The 24,361-nt window shown below is 37.3% G+C and overlaps 1 long non-coding RNA gene across 1 annotated transcript in view; it reads left to right on the top strand.

The window, feature by feature from the left end:
• Positions 1-24,361, top strand: part of LOC138844078 (uncharacterized) — a 292,978-nt gene that overhangs the window by 164,310 nt on the left and 104,307 nt on the right. Inside the window, exon 5 of the long non-coding RNA XR_011379483.1 lies at positions 22,547-22,653. This is a non-coding gene — a long non-coding RNA (uncharacterized lncRNA). The remainder of the gene's footprint in view (positions 1-22,546; positions 22,654-24,361) is intronic.

The following is a 24,361-nucleotide window of genomic DNA, read 5'->3' as shown; positions in this document are numbered from 1 at the left end:
GCTTGAATTTTTATGTGATCCAATTTATGAACTTTTTTCTTTTGTCTTTTTATGACATATCTAAGAAATCTCTGCCTAATTTAAGTAAGATTCCATGTTTACCTCTAGAAATTATATTGTTTTAGCTCTTGTATTCGCCTATGAGGAGACTTCAAAAAGTTTGTGAAAAACTAAAATTAAAAGATGGTATGTATTTTTCACAAATTTTTAAAGTACCCTCATATAATACATTTTTGGTTAATGTTTGTATAGTTTTAAAAAGATTTATTTATTTGTTTGAAAGTCAGAGTTACACAGAAAGAGGAAAGGCAGAGAGAGAGAGAGAGAGAGGTCTTCCATCCGATGCTTCACTCCCCAATTGGCTACAACGGCCAGAGCTGAGCGGATCTGAAGCCAGCAACCAGGAGCTTCCTCAAGGTCTCCCACGCAGGTGCAGGGGCCCAAGGACTCGGGCCATCTTCCATTGCTTTCCCAGGCCATAGCAGAGAGCTGGATAGGAAATGGAGCAGCTGGGTCTTGAAGCAGTGCCCATATGGGATGCCGGCACTTCAGGCCAGGGCATTCACCTGCTATACCACAGCACCCGCCTCTATTGTTTGTATATGTTAAGGTAGGGGTCTGTGTTATTTTTACATTTTATAACTGTTTTATGTTACTATATTATGTTGATTTTGTAACTATTTTTTGTTGCGATGTTATTTTTTTTTTACTTTTGCATGCAAATATCTCACTGTGCTAGTGAAATTTGCTAAAATAATGCCATTTCTTTAGTGAATTTCCTTTTTCTTTTTTGTATCAGTTGACCATAAATGTTAGTATTCATTTCCGAATTCCCATTTATTCAGTTGATCTACTTGTCACTCCTGATGCCAGTATCACACTGTCTTTAACTGTAGCTTTAGAGTAAATTGTGAAATTGGAAGTGAAAGTCCTCTAGCTATTCTTTTCCTAATCTGCTTTGTCTGTTCTAGGTCTTTTCCTTTCAATATAGTTTTAACAATCAGCTTGTTGATTTCCAAAATAAATAAATAAATAAATAAATAAAAATAAACTCAAAAGCCAGTGGAATTCTGAAGGGAATTGCGTTGAATCCATGGATCATTTTGAGGACAATTGCCATTTTAACAATATGAGTATTAGAATCCATGAACATGGAATATCTCTCCATGTACTCAGATCTTTTTCTCAACAGTGTTCTTTTGGTTTTCAGTGTACAAGTCTAGAACTTTGTTATCAAAATTATTTCTAAGTATATTATTATTTTTGACACTATTATGAAAGATATTCTTAATTTCATTTTAGAATTTGTCATGTGTAATTAGAATATAATTGAGTTTTATATATTGATCTTGTATCCTGTGACTTTATTGTATTTGTCTGATCTCATTATTTTGTGTGTGTATTCTGAAATGCAGTTCTTTTAACTCAAAGGGCATTTTATTCCTTTTTCTTATGTGGTTTCACTAGCTAAAGCTTTCAGTACAATAAGAAGGAGTTAGAAGGCATTCTTAACCATTTTCCGGTTCTAGGGGACTTCCTTCAGCCTTCCTCATCAAGTGGGATGCTTACTGTAGATTTTTCATAGATGATGCTCTTTATCACATTAAGGAAATTCTCGTAGATTCCAAGCCTATTTAGAGTTTTTTTGTCATTTATGGGTATTGGAATTTCTTGAATGCCTTTTCCTTCATCTGTTGAGATGATCATGCATTTTTCCTTTATTCTATTTATATTGTCTTTTTAAATTAATTGATTTTAGATGTTAAACTACCTTTGCATTACCAGAATAAGTCACACTTGGTACATAATTATTTTTTATATGTTGTTCACTTCGATTTGCTAGTATTTTATTGAGGAGTTTTACATTTGTATTTATGAAAAACATCAGTCTGTAGTTTCTGCTTTTCTTTTTAAAATTCATTTGAGAGGCACAGATAGAGCTCTAGTTTAGATTAAGGCAACCTTGATTTCATTAGTATATAGTTGTTACAGTACAACTCCCCTTCCCCCTTATTTGTGCTGTTATTTTTTTTTAAGATTTATTTATTTATTTGAAAGTGAAAGTTAGAAGAAGGAGAGGCAGAGAGAGAAAGAGGTCTTCCATCTGCTGGTTCACTCCCCAGATGGTCTCAATGGCCGGAGCTGTGACGATCTGAAGCCAGGAGCCAGGAGCTTCTTCTGGGTCTCCCATGTGGGTGCAGGAGCCCAAGGACTTGGGCCATCTTCTGCTGCTTTCCCAGGCCATAGCAGCGAGCTGGATCGGAAGTAGAACAGCCGGGACTAGAACCGGCGCCCGTATGGGGTGCTGGCACTGCAGGCGGTGGCTTTACCCACTACGCCACAGTGCCAGCCCCTGTGCTGTTATTATAATACAAGTTACATAAAAGCCTTACTTTGTAGGGTTTTGAATTTATTCTTATAGGTACTCAGCAGACATTTTTGATTTTTATGTTTTTTAAAGAATGTTTTTAAGACATTTAAAGACTTTGAGCAAAGGAGAGAGAGTTACAATAAAAGGTATATTTTGAGAGGATTAACAAGGCAGTGGCATGGATGCCGTGTTGAGGTTGATGAATTGGGTAAGAGAAGCAAGATCGGTGAGTTAGGAAAACAATAACTCCTTAGTTTTGCTGAATTATTAAATTAAGGTGGCTATTGTACTAGAGAAAAGAAAAATTTGCCTGAATTTTTTTCAAGGGTCCCGGCCTCCAAGCTACCACACACCGAATTTATTTGTGAATGTGATATAATGGTTCAAAGCAATATGATATGGAAGTTCATATGGTTTAGCCATTTGCCCCATAAAACCATGTACTCTGTTATGTTTTAGGGACAATTTCTGGGGTAACTGATAAATGATCCCTTTATAAAATGAGGCATTAATTAATTTGAGACTTCGGTCCATTAGCTTTGTAGCGATTGTGTTGATGGATTTTTAGTTAATAAAGGGCTTATTCTTTTATTATTACCATTTCATGTTGTTTGTCATTTGAAGGAAACAATTCGTAAGATTCTCAAATTCTGACAGACAGCCTAAATTTCATATTTAATTCTGCATCTTACCAACTGTGTCACTTTTAGATAATTGCCTACATTTTCTGAGCCAGTTTTCTTATCTACATGATAAATGTAATAATACTTACTTCTCCATGAGATAATATTTGTAAAACCCCTATCAGAAGGTTATGTTCATTTAATTGTGTTTATTACCAAATGAGGGCATATCAGAGAACAATTTATATTTTTAAGAAGTGAGCTGTCCCACTTCCAGTCCAGCTCCCTGCTAATGCACCTGCTAATGCAACAGCAGAAGATAGCCCAAATATTTGAGCCCCTGCACCCATGTGGGAGACCTGGATGAAGCTGCTGGCTTCGGCCTAGCCCAGCCCTGGCCATGGCCATTTAGGGTATGCACCAGTGGATGGAAGATTCTTTGTCCCTCCCTCTCTGTAACTCTGTCACAAATAAATACTTTATTTTTTAAGAAAAAAAAAAAAAAGAAGAAGAAGAAGTGAGCTGTCTTCTCCCTTTCTGGAACTTTAAGACATTTATTGAAGTGAGTTTTATTCATTTCATCAATTTTATGAAACTTGTGCTGATATTATTTCTGATTAGATTGTTTGAAATCTAGCTGGTTCATCAAAATTGTCTCTGCTTCTAGATGAGCCGGATCTACCAGATCGAACTCATGAACACCCATTTGTGCAACAGACAGGGTATCTACATCAAGACAGTGCATATTGTGTTGTGAGCCCAGGTTTGGAGCCAGATTGTCTTGGTTCTTTCACACTGATATTAGACAAGTGTTTTAGCCTCCCTGGGGGTTCATTTTCTATTTCATAAAATAGAGAGGACAATAATAGGACTAGGGTAGGTATTTGGTGTAGGATTTAAGATATGGCTTGGGGCGGTACTATGCCATATCAGAGTACCTGATTTGAGTTCAGACTCCACTTCTGATCCAACTTCCCACACCCTAGGAGGGCAGCCAGCTGTTGATCAGGTATTTAGGTCCCTGCCACCCACATGTGAGTTAACACATGTAAAGTTCTTAGAAGAATGTTTGGAGAAAGCAAAATTTACCTTTTTTTTTTTTAAAAAATAAGAGATTTATTTATTTGAAAGAGTTACAGAGAGAAGAAAAGACAGAGACAGAAAGAGATCTTCCATCCAGTGATTCACTCCCCCAAATGGATGAAACAGCTGGAACTGGGCCAGGCCGAAGCCAGGAGCCTGGAACTCTGTTTGGGTCTCCCATACTGGCGGCAGGTGCCCAAGTACCAAGTCATCTTCCACTGCTTTCCTAGGTGTATTAGCAGACAGCTGGGACTCTAACCAGTGCTCACATGGGATGCTAGTATTGCAGGTGGTGGCTTAACTCCCTACAATGCAGGCCCTTATCTGCAATTTAATATTATTATTGTTACTATTTGGGGTTCCACATAAAATTTCCTTCATAAAAGAACCTACAGAAATAAGAGAAGTAAAGTTCTTGTTATTTATAAGCCACCCAGTCTGTTATATTTTGTTATAGCAGCCTGAATGGACTAAGACATACGAGAGTTATCCTCTAGAAAGTTTAGGAAGAAGTTCCTTGTTGAACATGCTATCCTGGCTTTGTCTTCCAAGGGTCAGATGTTTCTCTAAGGAGAAGGAAATGGAAGATGCTTCATTGTTTATTCTTTAATCACCAAATTTATCATTCTCTTAATCACCAAATTTACCATTCTCACATGAGCTGAAATTACAAGAATATATCCAAAATTCAATGCATCTTGTTCCCAATGTAGTAATTTGGTTTGGAATACTAATGATGAAACTCTACTGAAAAAGTCAAAATTGGCTATGGAAATTTTCCTTTAGAATCTCAACACTAAATGCTTACCTGTGACAAAAGTTTGATAAATTTTAAATCTTTGAGGTTTATTGTTTGTACATTAAGTATCTTAATATTTTCCCTTTCCTTACCCTCCAGGGAAAGAGAACTTTGGAGTTAGATGGATCTGGAAATTATTATATCATAGTGATATTATTTTCTTTATTTGACATCTGAGCTATCCTTAGCTTCTCTATCAATATTATTCATTATAAATATAGGGCAAGTCTCAAATGTGAGCTATATGTGTAATGTAAATTTTTCTAGTAGTTACATTAAAAATACAAAAATAAGTAAAATTAATTTTAATATTTTATTTAAACCATATTTACAAAATACTATCATTTTCACAAAGTCAATATAAATCTTTGTTTTGTATTTAGTCATTGAAACCTATTACACTCATAGCATATCTCAATTTGGACTAGCCACCTTTTCAGTGGTCAGTAGTCACATGTGACTAGTGACTATTGTATTGGACAATGAATTTTATATACTTGTATATTAAACTATAGTTGGTGAATTAAAAAAATTAGATTGGTAGAAACGAAATGGCTTATTATTTGATATATAGGAATAGGTGTAGAATATATAGTCAATGATTTTTTTATATTTAACATTTGAGCAAGTTTCTAACATCTTCTAACAGATATTCTTGTGAAATGTTATATATGAAAATGAAGAGCATACTTAGATGCAACATCTTCTGAAATGCAACAGAATCTATATTTTCATAGCCTTTGGCCATGATGCACAACACATTGTATTTTGGGCAATGCAAATCTAGTGATATGCCCCTGAGAACTTGGTGACTGAGAGATTTAACAGAAATAATATTACAAGAGTACTCCTCTTAGGAACTCCTGATTTTCTTCTACTGGGAGATCTGTATCTTCTGAATATTTGTTCAACTAAATGCATCAGCTTTCTTGCCAACTTAAAGAGTGTTAAGGGAGCAGTGGGCATCTCAGAACCCAATGAGCACCTGCACTGACTGCATTATGACACTCTTGCTGCTAAATCTTTCATGGTAATGGCAGCACTGGAGATGGCTGCAGTGATAGGCTTCATCCTGGAAGAAGCCTGTGGTCATGGCACGTGGTGCTAATGCTGTCCTTATCACTGAATTTGAAGGATCATTTGAACAGCTTGTAATAAGAATGGCTGATATATTGATTTTAGACTACATCTGAATGTGAAAGGGACAATGGTTATGACATCTCAGAGAACCCCGCCCTCAGGGGAACAATACCACCTTCACAGAAGCAGTTTTACTGAGTGAAAAACAAAGCATTGTCTCAGCTGCCAAATAAATGCTCCATGGAAGAGTCACGTATTCTGAATCCAGAGCAAAGAGCGGTCTCATGTTTCCTTGTCCATCTCCAGGTGTCTTAGTTGTAGCAGGCTCGAGCAGTAGATTAGTGAACTTTGGTATTTCCCAGCCATACATCCCCTCATTCTTCCAGGATGCTGTCTTGAATTAGTGTGTAGTTTGTCCCAAGATAATTAAGGGAGGAAGTGGTGACAGATAAGGATCATCTACCACCTTTTTTATTTTTGAAAAAAAAAATTATTTATTTGAAAATCAGAGTTAGAGACAGAGAGAGAGCGAGAGAGAGCGAGAGCAAGTTCTTTTCCATCCACTGGTTCTCTTCCCAAATGGCTGCAATGGCTGGAGCTGGGCCAATCCGAAAGCCAGGAGCCAGGAGGTTCTTCCAGGTCTCCCACGTGGGTGCAGTGGCCCAGGCACTTGGGTCATCTTCTGCTGCCTTCCCAGGCATATTAGTAGAGAGTTGGATAGGAAGTGGAGCAGCCAGGATTAGAACCGTTGCCCATATGGGAAGCAGGCACTGCAGGCAGTGGCTCTACCTGCTATGCCACAGCACCAACCCCCATCTATCACTTTTATTAGCAAAACAACTCATAACCTCTGGAGTGTGGGTCAGTAGTGGCACCTTTTAAAGAAAACCAGCACATAGTGCTTCGACCATCAGGGAGAGTCATATGCATATAAACTGGATCTTGGTAAATTTTCAGTGAACATAGGCCTTGGTACTAAAGCTAAGAGTGGATGCAAAGCCAGTAAATAAAGCAGCAGAAGAGATTAGCTCTTTGATATAAGGGACTATCAGTAGCTTGTAAAGGAACGCAAGCCAGTAAGATCAATGAGCACAGATAAGAGTGCTCTTAGATTTAAGATTGGTAGCCAACATCAGCACTAATGTTTCCATATCGGTACTTATTTAATGGCCTCTCCTTTCTCACATTAGGCTTATGCTGAATGTTCTCTATAGATAGCGTCACTTCTGCTTGTCCATCAAATTATCAGCACATACCTTGTTTGTAATGCTTATAGTGAATTTTAATTTCTTGTCCTTTGAAGGAGATGATTGATTGTATTTTACCAGGAAATAATGAGTTACGTGTGGAATTCACACCAGTATTTGCTGATATTTTATTCAAGTTCTCCAGCTGTTTTCTGTTTTCAAGTTCTGAATTTCCCTCCAGTATAAGAGCTATGTTTTTACTACTGACTGTGCTAAAGCTGCTCTAGTAATAGAAACCTTGTAGCAACGAGGTGAAGACATCAAGGTCCCTGTCCAGAAAATCAGTACGTAGCTGGGGAGAAAGACTCATAAAACAACTAGAATATAGAAGGAAAACTGCTGTCATGGAAAGTGAGTTTTGGCACACATGTGTTTAATGTCACAGATCTGGGAGAAAAAAAGAAATTTTGGATAAACTTTGGTTTTGCTTATATTGCTACCTATGAATAATCTTTCAAGGCAGAAATCCTTCTCAGTTTTAAGATGGAAAATATCATTTGAAGAGGCTTAAAATAAACATAAGTATCAAATACAGTATGAAGTCATTGAGTGAAGGCTGTTCAGACACAGCTTTCAGGATATCAGGAAAGCATATGATATTTTATGCAAGGAGGATTTGTGGCTTACACTTCAAAACATCATGGATCTAGGAAAATGTTTGTATTTCTTATTTGGTAAGATTTAGAGAAATATTTCTTTAGCATCTCCTTTTCATATTGTGCGGTTCACACTAGAGACATGTCTATGAAATATTTACTCATGGTTTTTGTTTGAAAGGAAGTAGCTGGTTGCTGCTTGAAAGCTTCATGACTGAGATTCTTGCCTTTCAAAAGAAAATTGAAGCTAAATAAAAAGATTTCAAGGAGAGTTTAGAGAGGGCCTTTCTTTTTTTTCTTTTCAAGAGGTAATTGATTTGCCTCCCCAAAGGGTCTTTCTAGAACTCTAGGTAGACAATGCTCTAACCTTGTCAGAAGAGGATAATAAATTTAGAGTTAGACTGGTTTGGAAGGAAGGACTTAGAATGAACTACGTTTTATAGGAACAGAGCACCAAGGGTCTGTTGTTAGTTTATAGGTCCTTGATTAGATAGGTTATTGATTTTGGCTGCTGGTGATATGGTTCATGTTCAGAAGGTATCAAACTCATGCTGAATAAAATAGAAGCAAACGCTTAAAAAATCCCAGAAAGTACTGAGACACTGGCTAGCAGTCTAGTTGTAGTTCTTCAAATGGAATGGGCAGCTGTGCCTTATTGCCTTTAGCCCTCTGGAAGCAGTTATGTGTATTAAATACTGGAATAACTTGATATTTTAAAAGCTTATATGCTCATCCAAGTAAAATGGTTTTAGAAGACTACCGGGAGTTTCAATGATTTTATAGTTAAATCAATACCCAGATTTATGCCTTTTGGACAGAGAAACTTGAATTTAATTGAGAAAATGGATCTAATGAGGATAGACATATTTTGTGCAGATGTAGCAGAGTTTTTTTTCTACTTAATATCTGAAAAATGAAACAGGTACTTTTGATATGAAGATGAATATAGCTTTATAAGAAAAATGACAAGTGTTCAGAAACTTTAAAAGAAGATTTGTGATATTATATAGAGGTTCCTGAATGTCTGGAATCTGGCAGAATAGTTTTTTTTTTTACTCTTTTAAATTCTTGAATTTAAGATTCATTAATTATACAGAAAAGCACATAATATTTTATGTTGTACTACACAACTAATGGCCATATGGTATTAAATTGGCAACCAGACTTTCAAAAATAACAGTTTTCAAGTGAAATCCCTTATAGTCTTGATTTTCTTTTTTCCTTTTTTGTATTTTATGATGCTTTATGTAAAAATTTATGTTTTCTTCACTGGCTTAAAGATACAAATTTTTAAAGAAAGAAATTATGAAGGACATTGTTAATTGTTTTAGAGGTGACCATACATACATAATTCTCTATATTTTAGTCTTCTCTGTTCTCAGAAGTCTTGGTATTTTCCAAAAGGAAGGAGAAACCTCATAAGAAAAATTAGCAAGTATAGAAATGTTTTTGTGATCTGCAATTTATTTTCCACTAACCCTAATTCTCCACAGTATTTGACCACATTTTGCTTCAGGAAATATTCAAATACACTCTTCTTACACAAACAAAAATTCAATTTCATGGAGATTCTGCCTGTGTAATAACTGCATGATTAGACCTTTAAATGCAGTGAAATAAATTCAGCTTCCAGAAACATATGGACTCAAGTAACTTTAAGGAAAATCATCGGAGGGCAGAATTTGGCTCTGTGATATTTTTATGAAATGAAAATGTTCCAGAAATAACTGACTGCTTTCCTGCTGTTCAGAAAACACACAGTTTTTTCTTTTCTTAAAAAAATTTTTTTGGTGTTACTTTTTTCTCTACAATAAAGTTCTCATAAATTAAGAGGACACTCTATGAACGTCAACAATTTGAAATTTTTTTGTTCATTTATTTGAAATGCAGAGAGAGAGAGAGAGAGAGAGAGAGAGATCTCATCTGCCAGCTCACTCTCCAAAAACCAACAGCCAGGGCTAAGCCAAAAGCTAAGAACTCAGGTTGATCTCCTATGTAGGTTGCAGGGACCCAACTACTTGAGCCATCAACTGCTACCCTCCAGGGTTTGGATTAGTAAGAAGCTGGGATTGGAAGCAAAGATAGGATTTAAACCCAGGTATGGGATGGCGATATCCCAATAGTATCTTAACTGCTATGCCAAACAGCCACCCTGAACAACGAAAAGTTTAAAGTGAAATCCGTGTATCAAAGTGCCAGAGACAGATTTCCCTGTGTCTTTCACAAGTGTACAGACTTGATCACTAGTAAATCTGAGAGTACCTGAGTTATGTTTGGAAGGTGAGTTGAAGTTTCACTTCATTGTCATATATTTCTCTTGAAAGAGACTGTGAATATGTTAAAAAAGATCTTCAGACATATCAAATCCGTACTGTTCAGAGCATTTATAGGTTTTATATATAATGCTTTCAATAAAAATACATTTTCAAAATGAGCACTGCAGAAAATGGAAAATCTGAGTATACTTTTGGCTGAAATAATTTTGAAAAAGCATGAAAAATGGACATTCATGTAACGTGAAAGGCACAGTCTTTCAGGGGAGTTTGACACCCAGTTTTTACTCAAATATGAGTTATCTTCAGTAAAGAAAACATAAAAGGTGCTTACATTCTTTTCTTTAACCTCATATGGCATATTTAGGAATTTATTCTGTTGTCCTTTAAACCTTCTCTTTTCAAAGGGCATAATCACATTATAGAAAATCAAAACAAGAACCCTTTGATATTTAAAAATGAATAAATCCCCCACAGATACAGAATCACAAGGAAGAATCTTGAAGGTGTAGATTTCTGTTTTTTAAGGTTGTAGAGGAAGTGATTTGACTTGCTGATAATGATGTGAAAAGTAAGCAGTGACTCAGTCGTTTTGTATCTTGAAAATAACTGGACTAGGGGATACTACCTGATACACTGAGATTCTGCTCAGTGACCATGTCTTAATCTAGCCAGTTGATCTGATCCGTTAGAATTATCTTTTCTGTTACAGAGAACTTTCTATGAAGCAAAACTTGTTTAATCAAGTTTCATTTTCTAAATCTTTTGCCTTTATTCAATAGGCAACCACAGGCCAGGTAAAATATTTTAAAATTCCTTATAGACTATTTGGTAATTGGAAACCAAACAGATTTTCCCCCCAAGTTGTTACTTTGTTTCATTAGTGGTCTTTTTCAGGTGACAGTCTCATGTTGGCCATAGGGTGTTCTCTGAGTCATGCTCCAAAGAGTTTATGGTCCCACCTGCAACCATGAGAAAAAGAAAACAAAGCTTCATTTTTAAGTCCTTAGAAATTCCATGCCATTAAGAAATGGCTACTGCCAGCTTTCTGGTGTTATTTAAAGGGGTAAAAAGTTCATTACATTAGTTTGCTTATAATTCTTTGTTTTATTTTCATAAATTTGAAGGATTATTTAACAATAATAAATTGCTTGGGAGATTCCAGATCAGTTTTTTGATTAGTGATGACTTTTGGTTGCAGGTAAGAATATTTCTTTAAGAGTGACTTGAAAACAGCAAAAAAGGAGGGGTTAAGGGCAAAAGACATATGCTTTTGATACCTTCCCTCACATGAAGATAACCATATGTTCCTTAAAATGTCATTGGATGGAATTGTTTCTCATGACCCATCACAGACAAAAGGGAGTCTGGGAAATTCAGGATTTTACCTGGGCACACTTAGTATGCTGAACAGAATCTGAGTTGTTAGTTTAAAGAAGAAGGATATGATACAAGAGCATATCAAAAAGTTTGCAGAAAATGGAATTAAAAGATAAGTTTATTTTGGTGTGAAGAAGTTTTGGAAATGCATAAACTATCTTTTCATAAAAGGCATTTCCATAAGCTTTTTAAAGACTCCCATGTTTTAAGGAGATGCATTTTCCATTGTTGTAATTTGTTTATCTTTAATCAGTTCAGGTCAAATATTAATTTTATACTTGTTTAGTTTTTCTTCATTGGAACTTGCATTTTAAAATTCTTGGCTAATTCTAGTTAAGTTTACTTCATATAAGTGTTCTTTGCTACTGTGGTTGTTCAAACTACTCACACAAGATGATCCAGGTATTAGGAAGATATGTAAATTACTGCTTGCATACTTAACCACGAACAGCCTATTACATTTTTCTTCTCAGATAAATGCAAGTTGTCTAAATTTATACTGATGAAGATATTATAACCCTATTGTATTAATGCATTGAGAGTTTAATAGATTGTAATACAAGCTACAGTTTCTTCAACCATTTATTTTTCAGCATGAATTAATTTTAAAATAGTCTTTGCTCTGATTGTCACAGGACCTGTGAGGAGTGCTGCATTAATCAATTCAGTTTAATTTAGTAAAAACATTTATTGAATGCCTACTATTTGCTGCAGGTTTTTAAAATTCACTTTTTAAAATGATTTTTGGCCATTTCAAGGGATATAACATTAGTTTAAACTTTACACATCAATAAAAAAAATCTGCTTTACCTAAAAAGTAAATTTATGTCAGAAGTTTTATTACCTGTTTAGCCATTATATTTATTATACTTGATCCCCCCCCCTTTTGCTTTCCACCACCAGTATTGTCATATGTGGTTCTAAGAAATAGCAGAATGTATCTATGCTTCAGACAGAATATTCTTGCAAAAAAATTTGAATCATTTTTCTCTGAGTCATCAGTGGCTTACAGTGATAATGCTCCAAAATGAAAAAAAATTTTCTTAAAATTTGCATGTTTTTACTGTCTTATGGATCACATTAACCAAGTAAAAGCCATATCCCTATTTAATTTGTTCTTTGAAGATAATAAAAAAACAAAGTTAGCAGCTCTAATACTCATAAAGTTTCTTCCTTGAAGTTTTCTTCTTTTACTTCTCAGTATAACAATTTAATTCATTTAAATTGTAGGGAAATGGTCTAAATGTATCATAACATTAAATTTCATATTTCTGTATGTGAGGAATGTTGAATGAATGGGAATCAGAATAGCTGATTCACAAACAAAAAACAGTGAGAGGCATTTGGTACATTAGTTAAGATGGTTGTTGGTATGCCTCAGTCCTATATCAGAGTGCCTGGATTCAAGTTCTGGCCCAGCTTTCCATTCCAGCTTCCTTCTAATGTGCACTTGGGAGGCAGCAAATGATGGCTTAAGACCCCATTTGAGTTCTGTGCTCCTGACTTTAACCTGGCCCAGTTCTGGCTGTTGAGGGCTTTTAGGTAGTAAACCAGCAGAAGAGATCTCTTTCTATGTGTCTTCTAAATAAATTAAAATAAATGAAAATTTAAAAAACAACAGCAACAAAAACAAAACCTCTAAAACAAATCGCCCAGTGGAGTTATTCAAAATGCCAACTCCTATATTACATTCTCCCTTTTATGCTCATTAATTCTAATTCATTTTAATACTAATTCATTCCATCTGGATTAATCTTTCACATAGTTCTTAGGTGATAAAGAGATGCTTTTTTTTTTTACTGAATTTTATATTTCTGTGTGATTATGTTGATTTATATTTGTTTTCAGGCTTAACTAAGCATTCTTTACTTCTGTGTTTATTAAGATGGTATAGAGCATGTTGAGAAGTGCTCTGTGCTAGAAAACTTCGTAGTTTCATCTTTTGAAAAAAAACTAAGTGGCAAATTTAAAACGTGTCAGTATCTTTTTAAGTATTTTTTGAAAGTGTGTTACTGAATAAAGGAAGAGAATTGTTTGTTGCTTTATGAGGCAGTTGTATCTGAGACTCAGGCTCAGAGTCCAGCCAAAATTGAAAGTACATCCCATGCAGAGGAGAGGAGCTAAGCAAACTAACATTTAGAGATAAAGAATTCAGAAATTGGTTACAGATATTTAGTAACTTGAGATTCAGGTAAATCACCATTAATGATAAGAAAAGAATTACATGAATTAGGGGTACTTCATAGTGTCTAAGAAGAATTTTCTTTTCAACTTTTTTCAATAATGTCTTTATTTTTCTTACAAAATCTAGTTTTATTGTGTACATTTGCCTACAAATGAAAAGAATTTTAAAAAGTTAATCATATACTTTGAATTATCTATTCAATTAATATCAATGAGGTATAGGATTTTTTGGGCTGCCATCTACGAAGAAGTAACCATTGAACTGGAACCACTTCTAATTATAGATCATAAATCCTAAGTGGACAATCTAATTTCAAAATTATGAGCCAAGTCAACTGTAGCATATTTTTGTATTATAGCTTATTTTATAGATTCTAATAAGTACTTCCTCCCATGTCCCCATGTACTGCTTAATGTTTTCAAATTGAAATACATCCTAGAATCAATATGGACACTTAATATAGTAGTTTTTCTTTTATATCATAAAAGCTGATATTCAATTGGCTTAAGTAATAAGGTGATTTGTTATTTCATAGAAAATTGGGAGACAAACAGGTTTGCTGTTTGAGTAACACAAGGGCTTAACTATATTAGGGCCCTTAAGAACTCTTTTTAAATCTTCTTTGTCAATATTATGAATATAGATATGGCGTTGATTTAATCATGGATACATTGACTGCCAATAGCAACCAAGATCCCTTACTTCCTTACTCATGCCAAATGAAAATGAAAAGGAGTACCTCTCTCCCGAGCCTGATACCTTCCATGCTGATTGGATTAGTTTTGGTCACTGGGCTGCCCTTAAACCAATCAGGGTTACCAGGAAATGCCTTGGACTGATTGGCTTATTCTTTGGGCTCTACCCCTAGAACTTCACTTGAGTCTCATAAGTTACTTGAGGTATGTGAGACATAAGAGGTATATGACTGAAATTGGTGTTCTATTAAGAGAGAGGAAGAAGGGTAGATCTGGGTCCACTTTAGGGAAATGAATATATGTGAGTTGACCCAGGATCACAAATCTGTGGAAACCAAGGATTTGGATTTATTTTTTCTCTTACCCTACTCCCTCTTCAATCTCCTCCACAAACTACTGAATTACAAAGGATAATAAATTTCTTTCAAGAAGGTAATGATTTAGAATCACTTAATATGGAGGCTTCTCAGGGCTATTGCATTATAATAAGACACTCAGCATAAACTTTCTGTTATTTTTTTAAAAGAGTTTATTTTTTATTTATTTGAAAGAGTTACAAAGAGAGGTGAAGACAGAGAGAGAGAGGTCTTCCATCTGCTGGTTCACTCCCCAGATGGCCACAACAGCTGGAGCTGAGCCAATCCAAAGTCAGGAGCCAGGAGCTTCTTCCAGGTCTCCCACATGGGTGCATGGGTCCAAGTACTTGGACCATCTTCTACTGCTTTCCCAGGCCATAGCAGAGCTGGATTGGAAAAGGAGCAGCTGGGACTAGATCCGGCACCCAAATGGGATGCCGGGGCTTCAAACTGGAGTTTTAACCTGCTGTCCCACAGCGCTGGCCCCATAAACTTTCTTTGAAATAATGGTTGAAAGTTGGGTCCTGGGTTTCCTTAGGAAAACAACCAGTTTGAAGGTGGGGGTGTCCTGACAAGTCATAGTTGTTCTTTGCATTGGGCACCAAAACACCTTTGAACATTGTAATTGGATTTACATTTTTATTGTTTACCATTCAAGAAAACATTCCATCCTGAGATTTTTCTGTCCTTGTTCCAAGACTCAAATTCAGCAGACCCATAATAACTCAATGCATTCGAGATTCGAACTTCAGGAGAGACTTTGAATTAACCAACTTCACCAAAATACAAAATATTTACCAATGAAATGTAAAATATGTTGATTGTCTTCTTCATGCTTTCATATATTTTCTTTGGTAACATTTAGGCTAAGTAAATCAGGGGAATGGGATTGGGGGCTAGGGGTACTCAATCTATTTGTTCCTCACAGGGTTATTTCTGCAAGAAGCCACTTGGTAGAGCTCTGATTGCTTAAGGACAACTCAAGAATTGTGCTGAAAGGTAGCCTCATAAGCCTTGGTTATACTCAAGTACTTTGAGGAGGAAGAAAAGCAGAAGTAGTTTGTGTCAGTAATATACTTACAGTGTTTATGATAATGTCCTTGCTTGAGAGTTTAGTCTTTACCAACGTTTCATCAATGTCTTGGCCTGAGAGGCGTTAAAAAATACTCTCATAAAGGGCCGGCGCCGTGGCTCAATAGGCTAATCCTCCACCTTGCGGCGCCGGCACACCGGGTTCTAGTCCCGGTTGGGGCGCCGGATTCTGTCCCGGTTGCCCCTCTTCCAGGCCAGCTCTCTGCTATGGCCAGGGAGTGCAGTGGAGGATGGCCCAGGTGCTTGGGCCCTGCACCCCATGGGAGACCAGGAAAAGCACCTGGATCCTGGCTCCTGCCATCGGATCAGCGCGGTGTGCCGGCTGCAGCGGCGGCCATTGGAGGGTGAACCAACGGCAAAGGAAGACCTTTCTCTCTCTGTCTCTCTCTCTCACTGTCCACTCTGCCTGTCAAAAAAAAAAAAAAATACTCTCATAAGGTGAATTTTGAAATTTTATTGTCTTCAACTCTTGAGATGTTTTATAAGTCGTTCCAAAGACAGTTAAATTTTTTTCATATCTGACATCTAGTTAATGAACCTTCCAGACTAATAATTTACTCTATTTCTTTTCTTTTTTAAAAAGATTTATTTATTTGAAAGGCAGAGATACAGAGAGATGAGGGGAGAGAGAAAGAGAGAGAACATCTGTTCACTGGTTCACTCCCCAAATGGCCCAATGGCTAGGGCTAGGCCAGGCCGATTCCAGGAGCCTGGAGATTCTTCTGTGTCTCCCATGTGGGGCCCAAGGGCTTGGGCCATCTTCCACTGTTTTCCCAGGAGCATTAGCAGGGCGCTGGATTGGAAGTGGAACAGCTGGGACTGGAACCGGAGCCCTTATGGGATGCTGGCAACACAGGCAGAGCTATTTCTTTTCAAAAACATATTCTGTAATGACCAGAATACTTTAATACACGTATCATTTTATTGATATACTGACAAGATTAGGTGATGATGTTCCCAAGTCTGTTAATGCCTAATGTACTTGTTATGTACATAACTGATTAAATATTTTGTGAATGGATAAAGAACGTGAAAAGTTACTTTTCTGTGAAAACTAAAACACATAAGACTTTTTTAAAGATTTATTTTATTTATTTGAAAGGCAGAGTTACAGAGGAGGAGAGTAAGGAGGGAGAGAGAAACAGAGAGAAAGAGAAAGTAAGAGAAAGAGTTCTCTTCCATCTACTGATTCACTCCCCAAATGGCTGCAATGGCTGCAGCTGGGCCAGATTGAAGCCAAGAGCCAGAAGGTTCTTCCTGGTCTCCCACGTGGGTGCAGGGTCACAAGCATTTGGGCCACATTCCACTGCTTTTCCCAGGCCAGTAGCAGGGAGATGGATCAGAAGTGGGGCAGCCAGGACTCGAACCAGCGCCCGTATAGGATGCTGGTGTCACAGGTGGTGGCTTTGCTACAGCACAATGCTGGCCCCTTAAAAATCTTGATGAAGTTTTAAATTTAAAATTTCTTTCTGTTTAGTTGAAGAAGACTCTAAAAGGCAGGTGTCTGTGAGTATCAAAAATATCAAGAACTGTTCTCACAGGTTTTTCTTAAGGGTCTATCAGATCTTTGCTTTAAAAGCTAAGGCTGAACACTTTAATGGAGAAAAATGACACAAGACTGTGATATCAGCTATCCATTTATCCTTTTGTATTGTCCTAAAGATTAGGGAATACATGTACATTGTATGTTCTCAGTAAAGGAAAATGTCTAAAGATAGAATGTGTCTTGTTTTATACTTCTTCACTTTAACTTCTTTGTTTATGAAATCAGTTTTTACTGTGATAATTTACATTTCTGCATACCCCTGCCTGAGCAAATAAGACAGTTCCCTGTATGCAGAAAGCATGGCATGGAGTGTGTCACCCATTCATAATAGTTTGTTCAACCAGTATTTATTGACTACTGCCAAGAACCAGTCTCTGGTCCACGAGCTGAAAAACAAAGATAGAAACACTCTCTCCCTGACTTCAAGGTCATATCTAATGAAAGTACAGTGGTATATTTGAGTGGAGACCATGGTGGCCCTGTGTTTGAGGTATGGTGGGAAGTACAAGGTGTACATTAAGTTGTGGAAGGCTCTAGGTAGGCATTGTATTCCATACTCCAAATAATGTCTGCCATTGTTTGACCTCTTGATTTTGATACCTATGTACTTTTTTTTTTTTGATACCTATCTACTTTTGGTGGTCACAACTCAGAACAGTACCTAGTATTCATAATAGTTATTGAGAATTTACCTTGTCACAGACAATAGGCTAAGTGTTTTACATGCACAGTCCCTTGCAGTTCTCACAGTAATCCCATGAGGTAGATCCTACTATTATTTCTGTATTGTAAAAGAGGCCACACAGCTGGAAAGGTTAAAACTGGAATTCAAATTCATTTCTGTGTTATCTTTCAAAAACTGGTCTCAGTGTCCGTTGTGGTCCCTCCAACAAGTTTTAGTGTAAGGAGATCCTTATTTGTTCATGATATACTTTTAAAATTGTTTGAACATATGGACAATATATGTGCGTATTTGTATGTCTGCAAAATATACAGTTGGATGGTCTCTATATGTACTTGCTGCAAAAATGTATGGTGTATGTATATATCCATAAACACTCCCTCCCCATATGCCTAGCGTTATAGTTAGCAAGATGAACCAGTTGGCCGTTACACATGCTGGCAGGGCCATCCTGGGAGCAGTTGCTGGGCATGTATAGCACCCTCCTTCCTCCAGGAGAGCTGTACTATTGTCTTATGAGGGTTCTTCTAAACAGTTCCAGGCTCTTTCTTAATGCCAGCATTTTTGTAGCCAATGGATATTTTTTGCTCCTCTCTTGTGCTGGGGATGTATGGAGGAAGGAGGGGGCATTGGAATAATTTTCTGCTGTAGGCTCTGATACACTTAAGATAGCCCTCTTCCTGGAATATATAAATGCCAACAAATCAGCATTTCTGAAGCTGCAGTGTCCTTCCTGGAAATCCTGTTAAAGGACATACCCTGGCTGCTTGTCTCAGACCGAATGAGAATAGAGTGAGCCTCATGATTTCCACTGCTGAGATATTAGCATAAATCTCCCACTAATGCACCTCTGTCTGTTAGTGAAAGAGTCACTGCAATTCAAGAAAATGCTTTATATCAAGAAGGAACTAATGTTTCACAACCGGGCCATGGCACTGTGAAGAGGGCATTTGCTTAGAGTTTCTAGCTCTCCAGCTACCACTGAGTTCTCCCGTTTGGCTTATGAGAAATGATTAGATGCATCATTAGGAAAATGATTTTTGAGTTGCCCATGGAGCAACAATAAGAACTTTATAACATACAGAGCAATTTCATCTTAAATTTTTGCCTCTGACATCATAACCACCTAATTGATATGGGGCCCAGAATAGGCATAAAGTTGGGGGAAAATGAGCTGGAAGGTGTTTCTCCACAATTTCTGTCTCTAGCCCTGTACATTAACTCCATCCACTTGCATGCCAGTCAAACACATTCATTTTCCCATGATTCACTTAAGTCTCCTTCTGCACGAGAGGGTAGACACAATGATGAGTGCGTGTAAGCCAAGCTCCCCATGGAGATGTCGTGAAACTCCCCGTAGACCTCACGCATACTGAAACCTCACCAAACTCCATCCCATTTGTATATTCAATAAGGGAACCATCCTCTACCCCATAGGGAGGGCCAGTGGACATGGGGTGACCCTTTTTATCCTTAGCTTGTGTTCTCTCCTCATGGGTAGCCCTCTCCTTCTGGCCCTCTCATGGTAAGTATCTCTCCTGTGAGCTTGCCTGCACTCAAACCTGAATATATACTTGCACTTGTCACTTTACATAAATGTTGCTGTCATTACTGCACTTTACATATCCCTCTATTTTGAATTCTTATGTCATGTAGGGGCAAGAACCTGTAACAAAAACTGGGAAACACATTCCTGCCACATAATAAGGGAGGGAGGATAATTTGATCTACCTTAAAGAGGCAGAAATTGAGATGGAAGACTGAGCATTACAATGCCAAAACTAGAAGTGTTCTCCAAATTCTGAACCTGGTCCTGTGGGTACTCTCTTTTTCTCCCTTTCCTTTCTTAAACCCTTGCCTCTCTTCTTTGTAGAAGTGAAATTTTTAGGTACTTACACATTGCCTGGAGTGTAATGCTCGATAAATACATCTCTTCATGTGTGTTGAATGCGTTTTAGATGAGTTCAAATCACATCCTCTGTGGTACCCTTGTACCTAAGACCAATAGAAGCAAAGCTGCAGTGCGAGAGGAGGAAGAACATCTTAACATCTGGCTCACACAGCTGCCTTTGGCCACCACCCTGTCACTATGGACCTGCCAAAGCACCATACTGAGTACAACCCTAATACAATCTAAAATCTCACTTCACTGAGCCCTACTTATGTGCCTAAAACCTTTGTGACAAAGTCTGGTCATGAAACTAGGATCTTTATCCACCAACCCAAAGCTTTAATTCTAAGCTTGTCTACTTGTATATGAGAGTGACTGACTGTGTTTTACAGTTGAAAGAGAATTTGTAGTTTAACTAATGGAATATCCTCAGTTATAGCTCTGAATGGAGACAGTGAACTTCTCTTTGACTCCTGGTTTATAGTCATAGACTTGCTACATCCAAAAAGTTCAACTCATAAAAAGATGTACTTCTTGATCAGGTGTAAGTCCAAGTTTGTGACAACAGCATGCTCAATGTACAGTTTCAACATTCCTGCAGCCTTCATTCTCATGGTGTGCTATGGTTCCAATATTAAGTTGGATGTTGAATGTCCCCCAAGGTCCATGTGTTAAAGAGTTGGTGCGATTGGAAGATGGTGGAACTTTAGGAGCTGAGCTCTTTGGTCTCGGGGAACTGACCTTGGAAAGTAATTCTGGTGAGAGGATTGTTCTTAAAGCCTGACTTGGGGCCTACCCTGTTTGTCTGCTTTCTTGCTTGCTGTGTGATCCTTCCTCTGCACAGAATTCACCGTTGGCCTGGGACCCCTTTCCATAGCCAAAACCAGTGTCATTGCCATTTGGAATTTTGGTCTCCATAATTATGAGTTAAATAAACCTTTTCTCTTTGTAAAAGTAGTTTTCTCAGGTATTTCATGGCAGTAACACAAAGCTAACTGATATATGGTGTTTTTCTTTTTTCTGTCATCACAGAATAGATTTTTATTGTTTTACATTGCTTGGGGTTTTGTGTGTTTGTGTGTATGCATGAAGAGAAAAGAAGAGGGAGTTTATTTTCGGTTTTTCAGTGGGGATAATGAATAGAAATTCAATTTTCCTTGAAGATAAGTGATTTTGAATAATCATTTATTTTAATTCTGGTTCTGAGTAGATATCTCAATTTTTCTAAGCCCTACTTCTTCATATGTAAAATGATGATACTAACACTATTCTAGGAGATTTTGAAGTTGAGCGAGCCCTTACCCTTAATGCCTTTGATGTAGACTTTAGCTTACAGTTCCCATGTAAAGATCAACTTATTAAGTTAAAATAATGCCCCAAGGGTAATGCCAGAGCTGAAACCCTGAATCAGAAAGATAACAGTTGCCCCTTTAATTAACATAGTTAATATCTCACTGCTAGCCTCTATTGTGAGAGCTTTTCAGGCCCTCACAGGCCCCTCCATCAAACAAATTAATACCCATTCTCCCTAAGACCCAAATAGACTAGCGCCTACCTTTGCCACTCCAAAAGAAACACACTGGCCTCCTTCATTGACCAATCAAAGTAAGGTGACATGCACTGTAGACCACATATGAACTGATAACATACTGCTCATCCTCAACTTTGAACTCTAAGAATCACTGCTTTTCCCCAGCAAGTGTGTGAGTTGATCATTAGCTCACTAAATCTTGTTCTGTGCTTTGCAATAAATACCTATTTTTCTACCACCCTGATGTGATTGATTGGTTTGCTGTGAGTTAGACAAGCGATTCAGTTTTGGGATTCTATAGCCATTCTTCCAACCAGTTTTGAGGATGTTATATAACAGTTTTTATGAAGACTGGACTAAATAATGTATAAAAAGTTGCTTCAGCCAGTGCCTAGCACATAGCTACTCTAAAAATAGCATCAACAGTGACAAAATCATAAACATGTTGATAGTTACTCATATAAATGTATATTATATATAATACCTAAGCATATACTATATAGATCAAGAAGGGTAGTATGAGGGTGCTTCAAAAATTTCATGGAAAAATGAAATTAAAAAATACATTAATTTTGGAGCAAAAGTATTTGAAGTCCATGTTATTTTCTCATAATACACATTTTCTGCTTTTGAAGACTCCTTATGCATAAACATATATGTGTTTATACACAATGTATAATATTTGGGCCTTAAAAATAGAAATCTAAGACTTGCAATATTTTTAATATAGGGTAAGGCCTCCTTTAATAGTATTTTTCCATTTTATTTATTGTTATGTATTTGAAAGGTAGAATGGCATAGAAATAGAGCGAATGAGAGAGACTGATCTTTAATCTGCTAGTTTACTCCTCAAATGGCTACAACAGCCATGGCTGGGCCAGGCTGAAGCCAGGAGCCAGGAACTTCATCCAGCTCTCCCACATGGATAGCAGGGACACAACTGCTTGGTCCATCATCTGCTGCCTCCCAGGATGTGTGTTAACAGGAAGCAAGATCAGAAGCAGAGTTGTCAGAATTCAAACCAGGTACTCCGATAGGGGGTCCAGGTGTCCCAAGCCATGTTAACCCTGTACCATAATACCCACCCTGAAGATCTCTTTTTATATACACACACAGGCAAGAACATCCTTGAATCACATTAGTGTCCAATCAAGAAGGTGTTCAAGTTCTTGGCTAAACTTTCAGATGTGCTGTACCTTATTGGACAGTCAAGGATTACCAAGGTAAGTTGTGCTTTTTTTGTATTCATTCATTTTCCCACAAAAATTAAATTGATGCCTACTATGAACCAGAAACTATGCTGATTGTTGTGCACAACAGACGTACTCTTCTGCCCTTGCAATTGAGTTACATATTCAGTTAGGCACTGTGAAGGGGAAAAAAAAAAAAGCACTGAGCCAAACAACATCAAAGGCCTCTTAATTAAAATCGAGGTTTCAGTGAGAAAGGGACCAAAACTTGAGATTTAAAGGGTGAATTGGAGTTAAACAGATGAAAAAAAAAATGAAAGCAAATGGCCTGTAGTAGAAAGCAGCTCCTTAAGTTGGGGGAAATGTGATGGCTGGAAGCCTTGTACAAGGGTCCTCCTGGCACCGTAAGTCCTGGTGAGGAATTTGGGATTTATTGGGCAAATAGTGAATATTGGGAGTTTTAAGCAAGGGAGTGATAAGATTCCACTGACATTTTTAAAGACCCCTTTGGCATCATCTTCTCATCAAAACCTGCTCTCCGTTTGCTCCATTGCCAAATGCAACGACCCAGTGATGCTGCTTCTGTCATTTCTGTTGAATGAAACATGCCCAAAGAAAGAAGATCCTATTTTCTCACTTTTGGTAGAGCAGAATGACTGATAAAACTGTGTATTTTGTCTTAAGAGAACAATTATATTTTAACAGTGGTATAAGTTTTAAGTGTCAACCACTGCAAGGGCTGAACAGGCTCTTTTTGGAGAGAAATGTGGCCAGCTCAAAGAAAATCAGACAGGAGATCAAGTTCAAACCTTGTTTCCTAGGAGTACAACTTAATTGTATTTAATCTTTTTAAACTGCCCATTTCCTTATCTATAAATTGGGAAAATGAGAGTGTTCACTTTATGGGGTTATTGAATTGAGTGATATAATGCACGGGAATAAATATACTATGGTGGGACTGTCTGTTTATAATAGCCTTACTGTACAGAGTGGATGAAAATCCTCTCTTCCCTTAATTCTTCCCCTTTTGAAAACATTATTGCAAGATTCCAGGGTAATTTCAAATCGACTTTCTCATGATCTGTATCATGTCATCTATGTTTAGACATTTTCACACTTTCATCCGAAAACATTTTGGGTGTTCTTCCTTTAAGAAACATATACTTTCCTCCACACATATTTTTGCATGTTACAAACTGTGTCAACTTGCAAATTATTTCCTTGAAATAATTGGCAATCTGGGGTCATCAGTGGGCAAGGTGAGTCAAATGAAAGTTTAAGAAAGAGATTTCAGACAGAACATAGTGAGGGTTGTGCTGGGGATGGTCTTCAGAGTCCACAGTGATACTTTAATGGACAAGATGAATGTCAAGGAGCCTAAGTGCTCAGAATTCCAGTCCTCAGATTGGCTGGAGGTCCTCATTTTACCTTCAGAAAGGGGACTGGGCAGGAAACGGGTGTGTAATGGTGGTAATGAGTTTTTCAATTCTTATGGCATATGCCCTCAGAAAGCTTGCTTATCTCCCCAACCCCCAACCCCCACCTTCGAAAGAAAGGGGTGGGGGAGCTGAAAAACACTTGGCACAGGTGCAAGAAAACTGAAAACGTCTGGCAGAGCTCACAGACGTCGTTTTCCACTCGGCACCAAATGTTTTACAGTCTTCGTGAGCCCATATAGATTCTGGCTTCTGCCCAGTCGTTTGTTTGAAACTGTAGGCTCCGAGAAAAGGCTCCACACTGC

Source organism: Oryctolagus cuniculus, chromosome 10, assembly GCF_964237555.1.
Source record: "Oryctolagus cuniculus chromosome 10, mOryCun1.1, whole genome shotgun sequence".
Classification (NCBI taxonomy): Eukaryota; Metazoa; Chordata; class Mammalia; order Lagomorpha; family Leporidae; genus Oryctolagus; species Oryctolagus cuniculus.
The sequence above is the reverse complement of the archived record's forward strand: the minus strand, read 5'-3'. Positions and strand labels throughout refer to the sequence as shown.